The 22,633-nt window shown below is 44.9% G+C and overlaps 1 long non-coding RNA gene across 7 annotated transcripts in view; it reads left to right on the forward strand.

Moving 5' to 3' along the window:
- LOC134155760 (uncharacterized) overlaps window positions 1-22,633 on the forward strand; it is a 65,220-nt gene that overhangs the window by 9,824 nt on the left and 32,763 nt on the right. For 2 of the 7 annotated variants that reach the window (XR_009961708.1, XR_009961711.1), the window contains exons 1-3: window positions 5,520-9,349; window positions 9,956-10,184; window positions 13,680-13,915. This is a non-coding gene — a long non-coding RNA (uncharacterized LOC134155760). Of the gene's footprint in view, window positions 1-5,517; window positions 9,350-9,955; window positions 10,185-13,679; window positions 13,916-22,633 lie in introns of those variants that run through there. The other 5 variants (XR_009961709.1, XR_009961710.1, XR_009961712.1 and 2 more) reach the window with 5 other exon arrangements.

Genomic DNA, 22,633 nt, shown 5'->3' on the forward strand with positions numbered 1-22,633 from the left:
TTGGCAGCTGCTCTGCTGTTGTGCATGTGGACACTGTTTTGTTAAATGGGTAGATATGGCTGGTAAGATGTCCTTTGGCACAATATAGGAAGTATATCTACAGAAATAAGTGTGGTAAAATCTGCACAGTGCATAAACTAACTTCTGTTTCTTTTTTAGATGCTCTTTATCTCATTGTCGTATGTACTGATTAATGTAGCTGGACAACTCTTCCTTTGCAAGTGGAAAAGAAGATACATTTTCAAAGATGGTTGAAGGATTTACCCACAAAGCTTCCTCTGGACTAAAGATCTGGAAAAGTTTCTCCTTTGAAAATGTGGAGGTTAGATATTAGATTAGATGTAGATATTCAAATAAATAACTGTAATCCCTGAAGTCTGGATAATATCTTGGCAAGTAAACTAAGCAGGTTCAGGGAATGCAGAACAAAGGAATCTGTGGTGACTAACGACCGATTAGTTTATACAGAGTATGACAGCAAGACCATGTTTATACAGATGTATGTTGTCCACTGCATTTCTTTTCTTCATTTAATTACTCTTGAGGGTGTGGTTTATGCCCTTGCTTTAAGAATGCTTGACAAGCATGTGCTTGTCTGCACGGCTGAATTTTTAGTGTTCCTTTTAAATGTGGGTATACAAAACTGCAGACACAATTCCAGTGTTGTTCATGCCAATGCTACAAGGAAAGTTAAAATCACCTTGTTCCCTCTTACTACATTGCACTTGCTCAAGCACATCCAGTTGCTGCAGACTGGTAAGTCAAACTGAGTCTTAATGCAGACAGAGACGTGGTGGGACAGCTCACATGACTGGAATATAGTCATGGAGGGCTATGTCCTTTTCAGGAAAGACAGGCCAGCCAGGAGGGGTGGTGGGGTTGCTCTTTATGTGCGGGAGCAACTACAATGCACCGAGTTCTGTCTGGGGACAGATGACGAGCAAGTTGAGAGTCTGTGGGGGAGAATTAAGGGGCAGGCTGGCAGGGGTGATACTGTTGTAGGTGTCTGTTACAGACCACCGGATCAGGGTGAGGAAGTTGACGAGGCCTTCTACAGGCAGCTGAGAGCGGCCTCACGGTCACAGGCCGTGGTCGTCGTGGGGGATTTTAACTTCCCTGATGTTTGCTGGAAGGACCACTCGGCAACCCAGCCGCAGTCCAGGAGGTTCCTCCAGTGTATGGATGATAACTTCCTCCTGCAAATGGTGGATGAGCCGACCAGGAGAGGAGCGCTGCTGGATCTCATCCTCACTAACAAGGAGGGTCTGGTCGAAGCAGTAAGGGTTGAGGGCTGCCTTGGTTGCAGCGACCACGAGATGGTGGAATTCAGGATCTTGTGTGGTAGGACCAGTAGAATAGCAAGTAGAATTGCAACCCTGGACTTTAGCAGGGCAAACTTTGGCCTTTTCAAGCAATTGCTAGGGGAAATCCCATGGGCAAGGCTGTTTGAAGGTAAAGGGGCCCAAGATAGTTGGTTGGCATTCAAGGATTGCTTTTTCCGAGCTCAAGATCGGAGCATCCCAACACGTAGGAAGTCAAGGAAGAGGGCCAGGAGACCTGCGTGGCTAAATAGGGAATTGCTGGGTATGCTCAAGTGGAAGAGGAGAGTTTACAGGTCATGGAAGGAGGGGCTGGCCACTTGGGAGGAATATAAGGCTGCTGCTAGAGGATGTAGGAAGGCAGCTAGGAGGACTAAGGCATCCTTAGAATTAAACCCGGCGAGAAGGGTCAAGGACAGCAAAAAGCTTTTTCAAATACATGGCAGATAAAACTAACACCAGAGGCAATGTAGGCCCACTGATGAACGGGATGGGTGCCCTGGTGACAGAAGATACAGAGATGGCAGAGTTACTGAATGCCTTCTTTGTCTCTGTCTACTCTGCTGCAGGCAGTCCTGAAGAGCCCTGTACCCCTGAGACCTTAGATGAAGTCAGGTCGACGGAGCGGTTTGCCTTAGTCGATGAGGAATGGGTTAGAGATCAGTTGAGCAATCTGGACATCCATAAATCCATGGGTCCAGATGGGATGCACCCGCGGGTGCTGAGGGAACTGGCGGAAGTCATTGCTAGACCGCTCTCCATCATCTTTACCAAGTCTTGGGAAACGGGAGAGGTGCCTGAGGACTGAAGGAAAGCAAATGTCACTCCAGTCTTCAAAAAGGGCAAGAAGGAGGACCCGGGTAACTATAGACCGGTCAGCCTCACCTCCATCCCTGGGAAAGTGATGGAGCACCTTATCCTTGGTGCCATCTTAAGGCATATCAAGGATAAGAGGGTTATGAGGGGCAGTCAACATGGCTTCACCAGGGGGAAATCATGTTTGACCAATCTCTTAGCCTTTTATGAGGAAATAACACGGTAGATGGATGATGGCAGAGCGGTGGATGTAGTCTACCTTGACTTCAGCAAAGCATTTGACACAGTCTCCCACAGCATCCTCACAGCTAAATTGAGGAAGTGTGGTCTGGATGATCAGGTAGTGAGGTGGACTGCGAACTGGCTGAAGGAGAGAAGCCAGAGAGTTGTAGTCTATGGGGCTGAGTCTAGTTGGAGGCCTGTAACTAGTGGAGTGCCTCAAGGGTCAGTACTGGGACCGGTATTATTTAATATATTCATCAGTGATTTAGATGAGGGAATTGAGTGTACTATCAGCAAGTTTGCTGATGACACTAAGCTGGGAGGAGTGGCTGACACGCCAGAAGGCTGTGCTGCCATCCAGTGGGACCTGGACAGGCTGGAGAGTTGGGCAGGGAATAACTTGATGAAATATAACAAGGGAAAGTGTAGAGTCCTGCATTTGGGCAGGAACAACCCCAGGTTCCAGTATAGGTTGGGGAACGACCTGTTAGAGAGCAGTGTAGGGGAGAGGGACCTGGGGGTCCTAGTGGACGACAGGATGCCCATGAGCCAACACTGTGCCCTTGTGGCCAAGAAGGCCAATGGCATCCTGGGGTGTATTAGAAGGGGGGTGGTTAGTAGGTCGAGAGAGGTCTTCCTTCCCCTCTACTCTGCCCTGGTGAGACCCCATCTGGAATATTGTGTCCAGTTCTGGGCTCCTCAGTTCAAGAAGGACAGGGACCTGCTGGAGAGAGTCCAGCGCAGGGCAACGAAGATGATTAAGGGAGTGGAGCATCTCCCTTATGAGGAAAGACTGAGGGAGCTGGGTCTCTATAGTTTGGAGAAGAGGAGACTGAGGGGTGACCTTATTAGTGTATATAAATATATAAAGGGGGAGTGTCACGAGGATGGAGCCAGGCTCTAATCAGTGGCAAACAATGATAGGACAAGGGGTAACGGGTACAAACTGGAACACAAGAGGTTCCACTTAAACTTGAGAAGAAACTTCTTCTCAGTGAGGGTGACAGAACACTGGAACAGGCTGCCCAGGGAGGTTGTGGAGTCTCCTTCCCTGGAGACATTCAAAACCCGCCTGGACACATTCCTGTGTAACATTATCTAGGTGTTCCTGCTCTGGCAGGGAGATTGGACTAGGTGATCTCTTGAGGTCCCTTCCAATCTCTAGCATACTGTGATACTGTGATACAGGTCCCTTCCAGCCCTAACCATTCTGTGATAAATTACAGTTTCACAGGAAGAAAAAAATCTGTGATAAATAAACTACTTGGAATGTTCTTTACAAGTTACAGGGATCAGGCTAATAAAACCAAGCCAGGAAGCAGCACCTCTGTTGGTGTAAACCCAAAGTAATACTATAACTTTGAATGGAATTAGTCCGGAGCAGTATGTGTTAGCATACTATGGGAGGGAAGCTCTGACTTCCTGATAATTACTAATTCTTATTAAAATCTCAGCTTGCCCATTTTTTGTAATGTTTTATTTACCTGCTGTATTAGATGCTTTTGGAGTTGGATGCATCAGACACTTGAGGACAACGCTCTTTACAAATACTGCTTCTGAAAAAGTATGAAGTTCTTTCCTTTTGTTGTGTTGGCAGTCTGGCAGGATGACAGCACTGTGAGTGAAAAGTAGAAAGGGCAAACAGAGACATGTTCTGTAACCACCCAGGGCCTGAATCTGGTTGTGTACTGTTCCTTGTGATGATACCACTCCTGATCTCTGAATGATTCGCGATTCAACAGAACTAGGTCCACAGTAGCTGTGGCAACCAAACCACAGAAAGCAACTTATGACCTAAACCTGAGGTTGCTCCTCTTCGAGCATTAATGGGGTGGGTTTTTTCCTCCCAGCAAGCTATGTTAAATGGCCAAGAAAAGAAAGCATAGCAACTGTTCTTTGATTATGACAGTGCTTTGATGGTTGCATTTTACTCTGATCTAATCTCAGTAATAGGAAAAAAAAAAAACAGAAGTTGGGAACTGAAATTATGACACTCATAATTTTGCCATTAAAGCACTGAATTTTTTCTTTATTGCTTCACTACAAAATCCAACCTTGAATTCTGATCTTCATCCAGGCCTATCTTTTCAGAGACTTTGGTTTGACCAGTAGGAGTATACAGATAGGACAGGCAGGATGTAAGGAAGTCCTCCGCAAGGCATGCAGTTGTTTGCAGCATCCAGTTAGACATGGCCTGCAAAGAATGCACATAAATTGTCATTATGTTCTCACCTTCTTTTTGATAGGTAAAGAAAGCTTTGTTTGTTTCTTTGGATAATTCTGTTATTTATATCAGGAGCGTCTGTGGTGCTCAGTGTGTGACATTTGAGGAAATCTTTTTGAAATCTCACACGCAAACTTTACAGGTTTATTCTGTCATGTACCATTGCACTGGGTCTTAGTCACCCTGCAGCCTTCCAATGAAGCAGGGCTTCAATTTCTATAATTAAAACAAATAAAAAAATTTAATAATTTTAAAAAAAGAAATACATTCAGTCACTTTGGTTCATCTTTATTTCTCTTCAGTGAGCAAAAATCTTTTGTCTCTCACAGCTGAATATTAATAGGTGAGCAGGAAATAATTTTGTCACTTTGCTCCTCTCTGGAAGAGATAAAACCCCTTCTTGCATATGAGAGGCTTAGGCATAAAATAGACACTAGGCTGCTCTGCAGTGTTGAAGCTGATATGCTTCCCAGTATATTCAGAAGATCTGGGTCTCTCGAGACTGTAAGTTCAGAAATGCTGACATTTGTGAGTTTAGGCAGCTGGTAAGCAGGAATGTTAGAGCTCTGGGTCCCTGAAGTGGCTGAACCCTTCTGAAGACTGTTGTGAGAAAGAGGATGTTAGAGCAGGAATTGAGTTCTAAACAGAGCCTAGTCCAACCTCCAATTGCTCTTCTCTCTGTGGTAGACATTTTGTCTCTGTGTATTCCCAGGTCATATACCACTTGCATTTGAGTTTGTGTCCAGAATAGCTCATGTCCAACAGCCTGCCAGGAGCGCAGAAAGCCCTGTGTTGTGACTAACTCCCAGTCTGACCTTTTGTACTGAGCCTGTTACCAACAGCTGGGAAAGATCCCATCATCAAAGCTTTCTCTCTGTAGCAGAAGCATACGTCTGCCTTTAACAGTTTACTGGTGATGTGTTTGACTAGCATTGAATTGCTGGATTGTAGTAGTCATCTTCTCGGGCTTCATTCCTGCTGTTGGGGGAGGTCTCCTTTGTGTTTTCTTGAGCTGGGTTGTTTAGGGGATGGGAGTTGGTGAACTCTGCCTGTGCTGGCCTCCTAAGGTGTTCCTGGTGCCTCTTGCTGCTACGTGCCATGGATGCTTTTGCCTGCTCCCCCGTGAATATAATAGGAGATGCAGGGCAGAGGAACAGGAGAGCAGCAGCTCTTCTATTCTTTAAATGCCATTTAGCCTTTAAAGGGCTAAATACTGGTTTGCGCAGGCAGGTTTTTGAGTGTTTTTTTTTTTCTCTTTCTGGTGGTACCAAACCAAACTCATTTAAATAAACATTTTGCGTATGTTTCCTTTCATGCCATTTTTCACAGACCCCACAGCAGTATTAACTGCCAGCTATTGCAGTATAAGCCAAATACAGTGGAGCATCTGAGTCTTATGTAATAATGATGTGCTGAGTACCTTTTGTGTTTCTGCCTAGAAGAGCTCCATGTTGCTGTGATTACCTTATTTTGATGATAGAACATTGGATTTTGGTTGTTGTTGCAAGTGGAAAAAAACAGCGATTGATAGAGTAGAATTAATTTGCTTCACTACCAAGTTGTTACTTCTGATGGAACAGCAGGCTACATTGGGCAAGAGTATGTCAGGATGCAAAGATACTGTAGTCCCAGCACCTAGCACTATACAGGCCCTTGTTACAGAGAAGATCCTTTGTTCTTCAGTGCATTAATGAGGAATTCCTTTCCACTTTCAGCTCTGATAATGGCAACTGTAGCACTTGCTCCAGCAGCTGATCTAACTAAGGAAGCAGTTGTTTTGTGTGTTCCTTGGAGGCGAATGCAGTGCTACTGCTAAATCTTTGCAGCTCTGTCATGTTAATGCCAGAAAAGAGAGAGTATTTGATTTTCTTAAAAAAACAAACAATCCTACCACAAACCTTGCTTTTTGTGGTCGGCCCCTCATAAATGCTCTGGACTCCATTCAGTTCTTTCTACTGAATAATTTCAGCGTAAGGCCCTTGTAAAGTTGGCTCTAAAATGAATTTAGTCCAAACCTTTTGTTTGTTAGTAAAGAACAAGTTATAGACAGTAGATCTTTCTTGTTTAATATGTATAAGCTCCTTTTACAAGCTCTATCCAAAGAACATTCAGTTAATTACTCAAGGCATCTTGTTATTTGAAGCCACTGCTAGTAGGGGAAGTGAACCTGCTTTTGAGAAAGCGCAAGCAGTTCTTTCTGACTGCTTTGTTCCCAGTCCTACAGCCCTGCTGAGCACTGCATGTTGCTCCCTCACCAATGGGACACCCTCACTGTGTCTGATTCTCTCAGTGCTCCAGCACAGGGGAGGAATAACTGACATCAGGCAAATGGCACCTAGGAACAAAATCGAGCAGCATGATAGGAGAGTTAGGGTGGCTGCTGGGGCAAGGGGAACTGAGCTGACTTCTCTGCTTTCCTGTGTGGCCAGTCCTCTTCATGCTGGAGGAGAGCTGGGCAGGGATGCAGAGGTGGTGCCAGCTGCTGCAGGACACTGTATACTTGTTTTTTCCAAGGCAAGTCACCAGTGGTTTTAGATAAGTGCAGGAAACTGGTGGTGATTCAGATTGGGGTTTAGGCATAGCTGCCAGCTGATGGGCAGCCTTTCTGCTTCCAGCAGAGCCTGGCTGTTCCTGAAAGGGCTGGCACATAGCTTTCCTGACCCCTTTTCCCAGCCCAGGAGAACAGCAGTTGCATTGTGCACCTTTAGGGAATGGCCGTCAGTGTTAGGGATCCCTGTGCCCTTCCTTGGGGGGCCCAAGAAGGGATGTGCTGAGGAAACCTGAGGCTGGTCAGGAGGTAGAGAGGGATGTCATGGGCAGGTTGTGAGGGCTTCTGCCCTTCCATCAATGCTGTTGCTGCTCCCCTGTTACAGACCGGGAGGTTTCATGCTGCAGAAGCACTGTAAGAGCTCCTCAGCCTCCATTATCCCCTGGCACTGGACATGAGGAGTAGGGCAGAGCGTTTCTTCTTGCCAAAAGCCCATGACACCAGCCTCGTGCTGCTGCTGGGTCTGCTGCTGCCCTAGGCTGGCCCTGCCTGCTTGCTGGCATCCAAGCACTGCTGTGACCCATGGAGGTGACTGGCTCATGTGCTCTGGGCATGCAAGGTGGGAACTGCTTTTCCTCATCTGCTGCATCAGTGCAAAAAGCAGAGGCTTAATGTTAATCCCCTGGAGAGCTGGCATAGGAGCTGCCTGTTAGAACCCTGGCACAGCAATTAGACCCGGGTGATTAGCGAGGGAGTACTGCGGCTCTGCTCTGGCGCCGAGGAGCACGTGTTCTCTTGTGCAGTGAGTGGAGCCGGGCCTGGGCCTGAGTCTTGGCTTTGGGTGGAGGCACAAGCTGGAGGACTGGCTCCCAGGGTTGCTGGTTTCCATTCCTGGCCCAGGCAGAGTCTGGGTTAGTAACCAAGGCAGGAGTCCAGAGTCCCCCTCCAGAGACACTGTGCAGCACTTCAGGAGTGAGATGGGACCCTGCATGTCCTGCTGCCGGTGGCCAAGGTCCTTTCCCTCCTCTCAGAGGCTCAGTCGTGCTCCTGACCAGTGAATGCACAGGACAGAGCCGCAGCAGCTGTGCAACAGCGAGGTGTCACAGTGGTTGTGCTGTCAGAGTACAGCAGCTTTCACATCGGGGGAAGAAAACTTCCAATTGCAGAGACGGCTGCCCCTCTGTAAATAGCAAACCAAGTGACCTAATTCAGCGCAGCGGCAGCTCCTTGGAGGCGTCCCTAAACAGGCTCCATGGCGGCCGTGCTCAAGCTGACTCATCACTTCCAGCAAGGCAGAGATTGGAGCTTTCAGGCCCTAAGGATTTCACTCTCTTTATTAATTTTAAATTGATTAAAATGAATTTTTGAAGTATCAGGAGAGACTTGCCTAAAGAAATGGTTGCAAAAAAAAGAAGGAAATAGTCTGTGGGAGTTAACTGTGTGCTTAACAATCTCTGGCTCAAAGAGCTGTGAGCACCCATTGTGGCTTGGGAGGAGTCTTATGTCAGCTATTATGTCCTGGTAGATTAGCAAAGATGGGATTAATCCATCATTATTATAAGAAAGTTACAATTATAAAGTGTCTTTTCTTATACCCAGCACAAACCCACTGGTGTCATCATCCATGCCGGGGTGCTATTACAGGCATCTGCTCTCAGCTACAAGGCTTTGTCCAGAAGTGAAGGTCTCTTAGGGAAGTGCATCCCTACAGGAGCATCCTGTTCTCTCCCAGCCTTGCCCAGTGCCTGATGGGTCTCCTCATATGGTCCAGAGACTCCCTGAGGTAGCTTGTGGAGTGTCTTCTACCAGAACAGGCTGTCGGTTCCTCTGCTCAGCCTCCAAGTACAGGTGCTGCAGCAAGTGTAGGCAGTAACAGATGGGTGGAGGATCCCTTTTCCAATCAGTTAGAACTAAGCTTTTCCTCTGGGCCATTCTCACTTGCTGTTTGTGCCCCTGCTCTGCTGGGTGGAAGATTCCTTATGCTGTGAAGCAAGAGGATTGCTGTCTCTTATGATTTCTGTCTGCTCCAATGTAACAGCACAAGTCAAGGTTACACAGATACTTACAGCTTTTCCATTCCACCTCTCAGCTTTCACACAGATGGGGAGGTGGGTGCAGTCTGCCATCAAGCCAGCACCCCAGGGATGCCTGTGGACCCAGCCAAGGCAGCATCAGTGAGGATCCTTCCATGCCATGGTGGACTCCAGAGGTGTAGGAACCCCCTTGGATGTTACAAAAACATGGTCAGAGCCCTCTCCACACGTGGATTTCCCCCTGAAGGTTTGTCCTGGGACACTATCCCTCATCCTCCCACCTGCTGCTTTGGAGGGGGAAGGTGGGCAATGACACCCACCTCCATGGTGCTGCACCAAGAAAATGGTGCAGGGTGTGGCCCTGATTGTCAGTAGGGATTGTTCTCTGGCAGTGAAGGTCAGGGCTAGCTCAGACAGCATAAGCAGTACATTAATTGATAAAGCTTTTTGTTCTGTAAATAAATACCAGCAAATTCAAAAGAAAAAAAAAAGAAAAGGAAAAGCTGATGGAGAGCTCTGTGGTACTTCAGAGAAGACAGAGGAGAAGGCAGAGAGTGGAGGAGCAGAATACGGAATTCACATGGAGATAATGAAGCAGCAGGTTTTGTCAGCCTGTTTTATGCCTATCTAAAAAAAGATACCCCCTATTTCAGTGAAACTAAAGAATAAAAAAAAACAAAAACAAAACCTCTGCAAAAACAATTTGACATTTGCTATTGATTAAAGTAGTGAGGCACACAGAGTTCTAAGAAGTTGCATGAAAGCATTTTTGGTCTGCTTTAAAAAATTCCTCTGAAAGATATAGTGGTATCACTCATATGCTGTCCACCTATCTGTCTCTTCTCATCTCTAGGTCTCAAAAGCTGAACTGCTTCTAATTCAGATGCCAAAGCAGAATCTGTTTCTCATGTGCCCTGCATTCGGCTGTCAGACTTGCACGCAATGCTGTAAAACAGATCCTGCTGAGGAAAAGCCTGGCTGATGGGGAGACCTATAGTTCCTATGCACCTCCTTGAACATCAGGAGCAGTCAACTGGGGTGACTGGAGGAGTCCATCTCTTTCCCTTGCCCTCTAAGATCAGGTACAATGGGGTCTTTCTTAGTTCTTGATGTCCCACAGTCAGCGTGCTGTGTCCTGGGTCACTCACCACTCCTGTAGTATGCTCCCTTTGGCTTCACCTTGGAGATCTGTGAAAGATGGTAAAGGACTGGGTTATTTTGCATGGTGTGCAGGTTGTTGTTTTATCTGAGGGTGGCCTATGTGTATGTTTTAACATGTTTTAATTTTTTTCTGATCAAGGTACCTTCCAAATTAATAAATTATACTAATTAATTCCTTCCTGTGCTTAAATATTTAGTCATACTTAGTGGTTTACCCAAGTAAGGAAATTATAAAGTAGGATAAGAACAGTGCATTACAGAATGTTCTTACTTCATCCATTTTGTCAATTGCAGTTTTAGTTTTAATTATTTATAACGCACCATAATGTACTAGTTAATTTACAGTAGCATATTTCTGTACTGCCATGAAATTAGTGACATGAGACTTACTGCAGCACTTGCTGTTTACTCTTTGCTGATTGATATACACATGAATTATGTGCAGAATAGAATTACTTTCAAATCTATATAGACTCAGCTGGAGGGTTAAGGTGTTTTAAACTTGCTAGCTCTTCATGTAGTTAAAAATAGAGTCATCTAAGACCTGATCCTAAAGAAGTACATGAAATCAGTATGACTATTCGTGGAAGGAAGGTTCTGGCAATGTGAAATTCTTTCAGTCTCTCTAGGGCCAGGCCTCAGTCAACAGTCATTAAAGAGCATGTTTTAGTGTTTTTAGAGCAATATTCTTGTATACGGTTATCTTATTCCTGTTTCCTTCTAGTTAAAAGGTACCTAACAAGACTGCCTTCTCTGTCCCGTGTGAGTTGCTGCAAAGCCTGTTTTAAGCTCTGCTGCTTGTTAATGATGAGCACGGGTGTGAAGGTCAGAGAAGTGCTGGCCCTGTGGGCCTGAAACATCGGTTTGACAAAACAAAATGGTGTGAGATTCACAAGGCAAACAGACTTGAAAATAGAGAAAATATTTTTCACATTTTTTAAGTTTTATCACTCAGCTGTGCTATTTGTAGTAGTAGTAGTAGACATAACATTTGCAGAAAGAAATGTGACAGATCTATTTAGCTGGCAATATGAGGTATCTCTGTACTGATACCACATCTTGCCAACAGCTCCCATCCTGTGGTGAAAGTTGTGTGTAGTTACCTAACAAGACAAGGGGCTATCTTCCTTATGCATTTCCATTTTTTCAAGCCAGAGATAAGACATGCCCAGCTATGCCAGGAATTAAAACAACCCAGCATGTTTGTTCTTGTTGGGTGAAAATGTTGCCCTGTATTCTCAAGAGCAAAACAATTATATTCTCTGTATTGTCACAGGCTCTGCTATTTAGCGGTAATAGCTGACAAGCATCAAAAAAACCCACAACAAAACAAATAAAAAAATGCAACTGATGACATTCTTCCTAGCAAGTGCCCTACCTTACTCCCTGCTTTGCTTCTTTTAGCTCCGGGCTAAGGGTACTGCTTCTGAAACAAGCATGATTCACCCCCTCCAGCTATACCAGCAGCTGGCCTCGGAGGGTTTGGTTCTCCTATTCACCCTCTTACAATGGTTTGCTATGAAACATGCATAACCGTGCTTTCTTGCAAGTCTGTACGTGAAGCCACAAGGACTTGTGAAGGCAAGGACTGGCTGGATGAACAGAACCCGAGGGGCTTTGCCCCTCAAAATTCGGCATATAGGTCCCATCAAGTAATTGAGATTCATTTTCTTTCTCCTTGAGACTTTTCTGGAGGAACCACCATCGCCTTGCTGGGTGGCCAAAGTAGTAGAGGTGCAGACCTGTGGGTACCTGCTGGGTAAGCACTTCTGCACTCCTGCCAGTGGTGGTGGGTGGAAGGGCTGTGTGCAGGAGGGTCAGGAGCTTCTTGCGCAGCTCCTCTGTCCCACCAGCCCTTGTGTTGAGTCACACAGCTCCAGCTGGGCTCCACATGACTGAAGGCAGAGTCACACCCCACACTACTGCACAGGAGGTGAATGTGTGCACTGGCAAGCACATAGCCTCCTTTAGTTTTCTGGAGGACAAGGGCTGGGGTGTAAAACTTTCCCACAAAATCACCCTTGGCATTTACGCAAGCATCCCTCTGCTTGTTCCTGGCTTGTAGCCTCCCCCTTCAAGAAGTCAGTACGACAGACAGATGAGTTTTCCAGAAAGCATGTGACTGAGTAAACCCTGCAGGGTAGACAGTGGCTCTGTGAATAAGCCCCACAGGGGAAGAGCGCTCAGTGGAGACAGGCAAGGGTGACAAGACCCTCAGAGTAATGCAAAGAAGCTGACTTTATCTCAGCGTGAACGGAATGGGAGGGTGGCCTTTGTTTTAAATAAACAGGTATCAACAGCTGAGTAAATCAACTGGGGGTGTAAATGTCTCCCTGAGTTAGCCATGCTGGCAAGGGAGGGGGGAGGAGTGCTTATATGGCTCAGCCCAACCTAGGATAAAACATCTGAACAGCTAACAGGGGAATTCTGAAGAACAACAGGCTTGAGCTGGCATCAACCCACATATCCCTGTTTGGGGATGCCCAGTGTTGTGACAGTGAGTGTACTATGGAGAATGGCAATGGGAATCAGGGAATCACACTGGTATGAGGACTGAACTGTGTATTGCAATTGCTAACTTGCATTTATGTTGTGTTTTGTATTGTTCCGCTAAGTCAGAAATCCTGTGTGCAGACAGTGGCAGGAGTGCCCAATAGCTGTCAGGGCTGGTGGCTTCAGGCCATCTCACACTGCGTGGTGCCAGCACTTGTTCCAATTCTGCACATCCCATTACTGTCTGGCCTCTATTTTCCTTCACAGACAACAGGGAGAGCACCCCTTTCAAACATTGTGGCTGGCGCAAATTATTTTTGTAGGTACCTTTATTTCACACATGTCCATCCAGATAAACAAGGTTCTATGTTGTTCAGTCAGTAACAGATTCTTTGTCATTTAGTCTTGCTGATTTTTTTAAATTGTTAGCATCAAAATGCTGGTGGCCTGTGGTTTCTTGTCCTCTCCTACGCACCACAATCATTCAGTGCTGGGTAGTAAAAACGATCCATGCACAAAAAGCTGGGCACCCCAGCTCTGCCTGTCATCCTGATCTCCTGAGTATGGTGCCAGTTCAGCAGGTCAGTGGCTCTCTGAGCTTGTACTAGAAATGTAGGGAGGCAGCCAGCACAACTGTATGGATGGAATAGTAATTTATAACGGTATTGTCCTCTGTGTCCTCCTATTAAGGAGGAAACTGCAACAGTTACTTGTGCAAACCATTCAAAACATGAACTTGGGCAGGTCTTTGTTAACCCATGTTGGGAGACAGAGAGTCCTTTGGTGGCAGTTGATTTCTCACATTTCTTGTGTGTATGAAGAATTCTTATGTAGCAAGAATGTGTGTATGCATATTGCAGAAAGGCAGAAAATAATTGAAAGAATTTCTCTATTATTTTTTTTGCTTCTAATTTGCTCTTTAGGATTTATTAGAAAGAAACCTAGGCAATGAAGAACCTACAGAAATCTCACCAGGAGCAATACCCACATGCAGGTGCCAAATGCCTGCATGCACCTGAATTCAGCTGAGGCAAAGGAGCTGAATATAAATGTACTACAGAACAAAACAGGGCCAGTTGGAGGGTTTTCTGTCAGAGAAAGGAAGAGCCTGGGGAGGTAGCAGGCAGAAACACTAGGCGGTTACATATTCCTCCTTGCTGTAAGTAGTGTATCTGGAAGAATGGGTATGTCTTGATCTGGTCATTTGGCCTAGTGAACTCTTCCAGCTAATGCTTTTTTATCTAACATTTGAAATGTTGGAGGGATTTATATTTTTTATGTATATTTAAAAATGTGTGTGTGTGTATATGTATGGGTGAGGTTAAATATGTATCCATTATCAAAGGCTCCAGAAACACTATGCTGCTGTCTCTGAACATAAAGAAAAGCAACAGAAGATACAGAAAAGCTTGTCAGGGTTGCCGTGAGCGAACTAACAGCTGTGTAAGTTGTGTCAGTATTGGATTCGAGAAAATCTTTTGTTGGTGTGTAGTGGTGCCATGCAGTTCAGGCTGTTGCTGGAGCACTGCAGAGTGGGGAGACTGGTGCTTGCTTGCCAGCCTGCAGCATCTACCTGCTGTGGTGGGGGGGCACGGGTGCCAGGGCTGGGACAGCTTCGCAGTGGTCAGGGGAAGAGGTAGGCTTGGGGAAAGTACCATGGGGATCCTGGTAAACGGGGCTGCAGAGGCTTTCAGCAGGAGTGCTTGCTGCTGGGATGCCACTGCCAATAGGCATGTATGTGGTATGGTGCAGCTACTGTCCTATTTCATCTAGTCTTGGCCTCATCCTCCTGCACCAGCAGCTTGAGGCTGGGAGTGCCTGACCATGGTGTTGCAGGGAATGAGACCCACAGCACCATCTTTGCCCTGTACAGCCCCTGTGCTCTGTTGCTTCTGGCTTTCCTACAGGAGCGGTGGCAGGTGGCTCTCGCAGGTCCATAAAACACCTTGTGGGTTTGACAATTTCACAGGCTTCTGAAGCTGTTAGGTTTCCAGTATTTCCTTCAGCAGTCATTAATGAAAAAGCTTCTTTAAGTCAAGTAAAAATGCATTTAATTCAGTACTTATCTTGCAGTCTCAATCTCATCGTACCTCTAATTTTAATGTAGGCTGAGTCACTTTCATCCTACTGCTTTAAAATCAGACTGTGGAGCATGGTTGTGTTCTGGTATGTTTGGGAAGTAGAACAATTTTTCTCTCAGTCAGATCTGTCCTGCCAAGTTTCCATCACTCTGTGCTCTTAGGTATAAAAATAACATATAGCTGGGGATGGTTTGCGGAGTTAGTTTTATGACTGTAAGCAAAATTGAAATGTGAAGAATGCCAGCTTACATTATGCAGATTGATTGATAAAAATAAAGTATTAGTCCCGGTGAAATATTTAACCCTGTTTAGATAATTCCTTTGGGAAGAATTTGCATTGTGTATGCAGTACAGTAGTTTGCAGTACTTGCTTTCTCTATTTTGCTTATCTGTGGCCTACTGGTTCCTCTTCTGCCTGCCTGTAGAACCTTTCTCTGAGGTTGCAGTTGCTAATGCTTTTGTGCTTAAAGTACTATGTTCCCCCCCCCCCCCCCATTCTTGTTCTTAGAAACATCTGATTTGGTTTTTGCAAATCCAAAGACTTCCCTTTGAGACAGATTCTTGGCATGGAAAACACAGGCAGAACAGCTGTAGTCTGGCAATGCTATAAACTCCTGGAAACAGTTGTGATGTGAAGCCTTGACAGCAGGTAGAGCTATTGCAAATGCTGTATTTGCAAGTAAATGTCCCTGTGAATACAGGAAGAGGGTACAGAAAATACAAGAGGAGCACCACAGTATGTGTGTGATTGGAATGCATCTAAAATATTGCACTCCTGGATCCACAGTTTAGGAAGAACATGGCAAAACTAGAAAAATACTGAAAATGGGACAAATCCAAGATTGAACAAGCTTGCTCTGTTTATATACAAAATGTGGTTGTGAATCTGGGCTGATCTATTTTTTGCATATACAGGATGGTTTCTTCACAAGAATTTGAAATGTAAAACAGTGACTTTTTTCGGGGGGGGAGGGGAGGATGGTAATTATTTCTTTTTATTTGAGTACGTTTGAGTCTGCATCCTGGCAACAATGCGGGTCACAAGAGAAGCAAGTACATACACATTACATGGACCTATGTAGACTTCTTTCACCTCTTGGTCTGTAGAAAGTCCCTGTGCCACTCTTCCACCTCAGAGTGGGTGCTATGCTGTCCTGCCATGTTCTACTGCTGGTGCTGCACTGGCAGAGGGAGGTGGATAGAAGCAGCAAGACAAGCCCTGGGGCTCAGCTGTGTCATTGTAATGTTCTTCCCAGGCTGCTACAAGTGTTTCCTGCTAATGTTAAGTGTGGATTTTGGCCCATAATATGAAATGAAACCTTGTGAGAATTTGCCTTATTTCTACTGTCAAACAGACATTAAAGATCTCTGCTTACTCTTAAGTTATCAATCTGTTTGCACAACCAAGAAGCCTCTGGTTTGCTTGGCCGGTTTTGGCAAGACTCGGGGATAGTCCTTGCTTACAGAGATACACTAGTAATTGTTTGCCATATTAGGGGAAACAACATATATTTTAAATGAAAAAAGATAACTTGCTTTTAGTTTGCTTTATCTGTTCATTTTCTACCACTGACTAGTTTCAAACCAAATTCACTTTTCTGCTAGGTGAAAGTAAAGCGCCTTACAATAGCAAAAAAACCCCAACAATACATTATTCAGTAGGGGTTATCTGTTTTGTACATAAGTTGCTATTTGTTATCTGCTTAAAAGTTGGTCTGGTTGAAAATAATGCTTACAATATTATGTATAATTCCGTGTTTCCAACATTTATGATGGCATATAAGGAGCAACAACAAAAATGACAGTAGCAGACTTTTTATTTCCTTACAGGAAGTTACACTAGGATTAAAGATTAAATGTAAAGCAAAGTCATGCCTCTTGGCTTCTTACTCTGAAGACCTTAGTATAAATTGAAAACAAGCTTCACATGTTCACAAAGGAGTGTAAAGTATGTTACCTTACACCTGTCAGGCATGAGCTTTGGCTTCTCTTTCTTCTAGATGCAGCAGGTTTTATTGTGCTGCTCTGTTGCCACAGTGCTTCCCCAAAACCCCTTGCTTCCCAGATTCACTCATCATCCTGTGGGAGTCCTGATCCCACCAGGAGGACCTGTGGGATCCTTGCATGCCCCTTTATATGGGGTTGTTGCCCATTTGGAGCTCAGTCCAAGGAAGTAAATAAGACTCCTGACTTTCTTTCAGCTGCTTGCCCTGATGCTCAACCTGCCAGTGAGATGATGGTGGTGATCTCTGGTGGTTATTTGTGTTTCTGGAGACTGGGGGATCTCCTCCAAAGACCAGCCTTGTTGGACCAGATGCTGGACAAATGCAAAGAAGGCGTAAGACAATGTTTGTGCATCATTTGATGCATTTGCTTGCTGAATGAGAACTACGCCGGGATGGTCAGTCTCCTCTTGCAATAGCTGCATCATCTGGCTGTGCCTTTCAGTTGTTAACAGGCAGGTGTCAGCCACTAAAACAGGCTGTGCCTCATTACCAGTTCCCTAAAAGCTGCCACCTGCAAAAGTTAGTTTTCTGTCTGTAGCCATGGGTTTATCTGCTGGTGTTTGAAAAAAAAACAACAAACAAACCTTACACAAATGGATCTCCAGCCAGCTAGGCAGACACAAGCTTGCATGTCAATTAAATCTCCTTCCTTAGTGACTGCTGTCCTATTGTATCCCATATTGTACATGGCACATTCCAACTTTCTTACAAAGCCAGAGGTGATGGAGTATATAGCAACACTGACTAATGTCACTTGTCAGGTGCCTTCTAAAGGACAAGGTGAGGCTGAATGTATGTAATAGACTTAAGAGAGTATGTTGGTCTGGATATCTCCAAAACTTCAGTACAACAGTAGAAACAGTGGTATCAGAAACACCACTTCCAATATTGAAGATAAATTTATTAAGACAAATGTAGCGTAAAATAAAGGAATACTTAAAAAATACATAAAGGTGTATCCTGTGAATAGTGTGTGGCAGGGCGGGGCTTCAAGTAGGTGACCCCTTTGCACCACTTATCTAGATTTGGCTTCTAGATAATTAAACTGACTTATGTTTTGCTAAGCTTTTGAAAACAAATTCACCATTTGCAATGCAGGCTTTAGCCGGAATGAAACTGGTATTGGGCTAGGCAACAATTTTCTGTTCTCAGGCTGTGTTTGGGGTGTTTGTAGGGTATTTGATTTCTGCTTAAATGTGGAGCATGCACATTTATACCAGCAAGTTAAGTTCATCCACGTATTGAGATCTTTCTTTTTTTTTCATGCCTGTATCTTCCACAGAGCTTTCTTGAAGATTGCAAAACTCTCCTACAGGATAAAGTTTTTTTTTCCATGGGATGGCAAAAAAAAAACAACCTGTTGTAATGCTTTCCGCTGCCAAGGTCTGGTGCGTACTGTACATACTGAAAGACTCAAACCAGTTAGTTTGCTGGAAGGAACAAGGTCATGGTGGCTTTCCCCTCCCCACTTACCCAATTTAATGGATGTTTTTCTTTTCTGTTATTTTAAGGAGCATTTTCATTTTGGCTTGTGGCCTGCTTATGGTGAGACAGAGTGACTGTGCCCTCTGGCTCCCACAGATCTCCATCTGTCTCTGTACACCTTTTCTTTTTTTTTCTTTTTTTTTTTGAGAACCACTGTCAGTAGATTCTTCTCCTGCTTACTGCCAGCTTCTTGCAGTGGTGGCTCCACCTGAGCAAGGATGTGCTGAAGACATTTAGGCTGAATGTTCTCTGCTCTATCATCTAAATGGTAAAGGCTACTTTAGTGAAGCCACTGTCTGCTCCTGGCTGAGCTTTCCTGTGTGTCAGCATGGACTTAACCACTCTGTGGAGTAGCAAGGCTCTGGATGTGTGGGTGATCAGCGCTTCACTTCTCTTACTCTATGAAGCATGCCAAGACACAGATTTTTGGAGTCGGAACATTTGTACTTGGTGTCTCAAATGAAACAATAAGAAAGTGACTGTACCTACAGTAACTCATCTCATTACACTGTGGAAATCATGAAAGTAAGTCTTTGTGCTATTAATAACAAGGAGGGCAAGAGCCTTCAGTAATGCCATCAGCAGTAGCCATGGGTCAGATAATGTCAGTGAACTGGCTGTTGGTACATGTTCATAGATATTTATCCTGCGTTTGTAACTGCAGGCTGTAAGCCTGACTTTTACTTACAAGATTGGTGAAACAGTTCTATGCTCTTGCTATGATAACTACTGTGGTTGCAGCGGAGACTAGTTTAACTGTTGGTGCTGTCTAGGGTTGGGCTTAAATCACAGATGTCTGTGGTCTGAACTTGACAGAGGAGGCAGAGCTTCCTGTTCACTTTGGTCTATCTGGTAGCATGCACTAAAGCTTCACCTTGACTCTTTTCCTTAACTGTATATGTATTATGCTGTAACTTGCTTAGGTGAGATTGTAATGTCTATGTTCAGCTGATCAGGGAAAAGGGAGCAAGGTAGTGAGCAATATCTGTGCTTGTCCTCCAGTCCCTTCCCCTGGTCCAGGTCTGGTGACTATTGGCTGAGGTTTGCTCAAATGCCAAATGGATATCACTGTGGCCAGCCCTCCCACAGGCTGATCTTCAGAAACACATGGCACATGGGAGTGTTTGTCACTTCTGTTCAGTGGTCTGCATGGTTTTCTGAACCTAGACAGAAGATACTAACCTAAGTGCTGAAGAGTGAGAATCTAATAGGTACAATTCAGATGACCACAGCTTACCTCAGGTTATAATAAACCACACATATTTGAACAGTATATAACAAAGCCATGCTTCTACAGACTTCAGTTTTAACTAGATGAACTCAAAGAATTTTTTGAGAACTCCAAGCAGTTTCTGAGGAATTTATAGTCTGGATTAAATTGTGTCTTCATTGACCATAAACTGATAAAATGTCAGTTTCCAGCTTTCAGAAGGTGGCAACTTTCACTTTTTTTAATCAGGTTTTCTACGTCTGAAATAATGAAGTCTACCAATGCAACTGGAGTACCAGTTACAAAATCATGCATTGTTCTTCTGAGTCTTTACAAAGCCATTTTGGAGCCTTTCACGTGCTACAGAAAGAAAAAGTTGAAGTACAGAAGTTTGGGGTTATGGGGGAGGGAGGGAGCTATCTTAAATCACAGAAATATGATTGTTAGTCACGTTCCCTCTGAAGCTTTCTCTTTCTAGACTAAACAAATCACATTCTTCCCATTTCTCACAGAAATGAAGGACAGTTGAGGTTGGAAGGGGCCTCTGCATCATCTGGTCCAACTCATCTCTTCAAAGCAGGGGCAGTGCAGCAGGTCGTGCAGAGTGCTGTCAGGCATGTTGTGTTTCCTCAGCATGGAGACTGCACAACCTCCCTAGTAACTCACCCCAGTGTTTGACCAGCCTCACAGGAAAAAGGTTTTCTCTTATGCTTGAATGGGTCTTCCTGTATTTCAGTTTGTGCCTCTCACCTGTTGCTCTGTTACTGCACATCACTGAGAAGAGTCTGGCTCTGTCCTGTTTACTCCCTCCATCAGTACTTACACATTGATAAAATCCCCCCAAGCCTTCTCAAGCCTGAGTGCTCCCAGCTCTCAGCTTCTCCCTGTATGTCATGTGCTTCTATCCCTTTACTGAACTCTCAGGTATGTCCAAGTCTCTCTGGTATTAAGTGATATTTAATATTGCCAGATATTGAGATCACACCAGTCCCAGCTGCTGTTCTGTTCCCCAGAAAGACTAATGTGCACAGATACAGTTCCCTCTGTGTTTTGCAGGGTGTTTTCTTCTAGTGAAATACTCTGTAAGTTACTTCAATCTCTGTATTAACTCTTATGTAAGCCTTTTCCTGGCTGGTGTCTGTGAAATGAGATGTCCTGAACTGCAACCAACGAATAAAATAATAGGATTTCTTCCCTCCCTGGTACCAACAGTTTGGTCACTTCAGTCTCCCTTCATGAATATAGACTTTAAGATTTCAGAGGTATAAGATTAAAAGATTTAGGAAATCCTAGGAAAAAAATTGTGTTTCTGGCTGCAGTGGAAAGGTTGGAATCCATTTGAACCATCTGTAGATGGAGAACTCCAGTCTGGCAAACAGCCGGGGCTACTGTGCGTTTGGAGGAACCAGTGTGTGCTTGTCAAGGACACTTATTTAAATGGGAGAAGCGGCAAAACTAAAACAGGGCTTGTGTGTGGTGACCAGAACTGGGTAGTGTAGATCAGAAGGGTTTGAGTCTTTGTCTCACTCTCCTATGCTCATTGATCTTGACCAAGTTTCAGCAAGTGCAGCTCTTTTCCAGGAAGTCGTTTTTGTTAAGAGAGATTGGTGAAGTCCCAGATGTATTGCCATGTGATGACTGCCCCCACAGAGGTGAGGCAGGCAGCTGGAGAAGAGGCAGAAAGACATGAGCTAGCTTGGCTGTGCAGAGGCTGTGCATGGTGAGGCATGGTTTTGGGGGACAGCAGAAAGGTTTAGCAGAGCTGGGAGGATGGGATTTACTTATGGTGAGGTTTGTCTGTCTGTTTCTTTTTCCCCTAATCTCTTTCTGCCACTTCTGCAACACAGCCAACATCCTCAGAGTATCTCCACATGGAGAACTCCATGTGCAGAATGCTAGAACACATAGCTCACACGCTATCCTAAGCTAAGTCTTCATGTGGACAGTGTCTGACAGTGGAGTAAGCTGCCTTGCACCCAGTGCAGGCTGGGGATGTCTGCTGTAGGTTCACACTGCAGCTGGCTGTGCACTGTCTTCTTCAGGCAGGCTATCTCCAAAACTCACGCTGGGTCCCTGACATGTCCCTGACTTCTACCTGGAGCAGGGATGCCATCAGTCCTGTGGCACAGGCTGTTTTCTTTACATTAAACTGTGTAATCTGTGCAGCTCTGGGCCTTTATAAATAGGGTTGAATTCTTTTGGCAATGAAGAAATACTGTGGTGATGGGACAGTTGCAACTCGTGATTGCCAAGGCACACAAAGCCCGCTGGAGAAGAAGCAGAGGACTTTAGGCTGAGTGTAGGTATAGTAATTGCCTTGAGTTTCTCTCAGTTCAGTTAATAATGTAACTGATTTGTCAAAGAGGGTGTCCAACAAAACGGTGTATGGTGGCTGAACAAGGGTTCTGTAACCATTACGGAGCAGAAGGGGGGAGACGGTCAATGTTTTGTCCTCCTGTGTTCCCATGGGATTAATGTGGTAAATGCAGAGCAAGCACAGGTGATGATTAGCACTCAAAAGCAGCTGATCTGTTCACATAGAAAGTGCCATTTTATGTCCTTGCCTTCAGGAGGGTTTTGTTTTCCAGTCTGTAAAGTGAGAATGACAGTCCCTGTCCAGAAGCCTCACTGTACCATGTGTTAGCAGTCACAGCTGCTGTTGTTGTCTGAAGTGACTTGTCACAATTCCTTTCTTGGGAGTTGCAGTATTTCTGTTCAGCAAAGGTACAGCTAACCTAGAAGTAAAGGAGTGAAAACAGTAAGTGTGAGATTGCGTGGTGTGCAGAAAGAGGGAGGCAGCTCATCCCAATAAACCATGAGGTGGCATGTTGAGGTGGAGCTGTGAATCCAGTCTGCAGGATGCAATCTAGGATCTGTCTGAGCTTCTAAAAGTGTATGGGGTAATCATTGCTCATGTTTGCTGCTGCAGTGGCAGCTGGTGTTTTGGGGAAGGGCTCTAGCACAGATGTGTATCTGACAATGGGTTCATGAATGCAGTTAAACAGTCACACAGAGCACAGCAGGTTAAGACTCTTGTTTCTCTTCTGTGGAGGTTCTTGTTTACTGCAGTGGAGGTTGAGGCTTCCATTTCAGAC

Source organism: Pezoporus occidentalis, unplaced genomic scaffold, assembly GCF_034315485.1.
Source record: "Pezoporus occidentalis ecotype Australia unplaced genomic scaffold, CSIRO_AGI_Poc_V1 ctg8, whole genome shotgun sequence".
In the NCBI taxonomy this organism is placed as follows: Eukaryota; Metazoa; Chordata; class Aves; order Psittaciformes; family Psittacidae; genus Pezoporus; species Pezoporus occidentalis.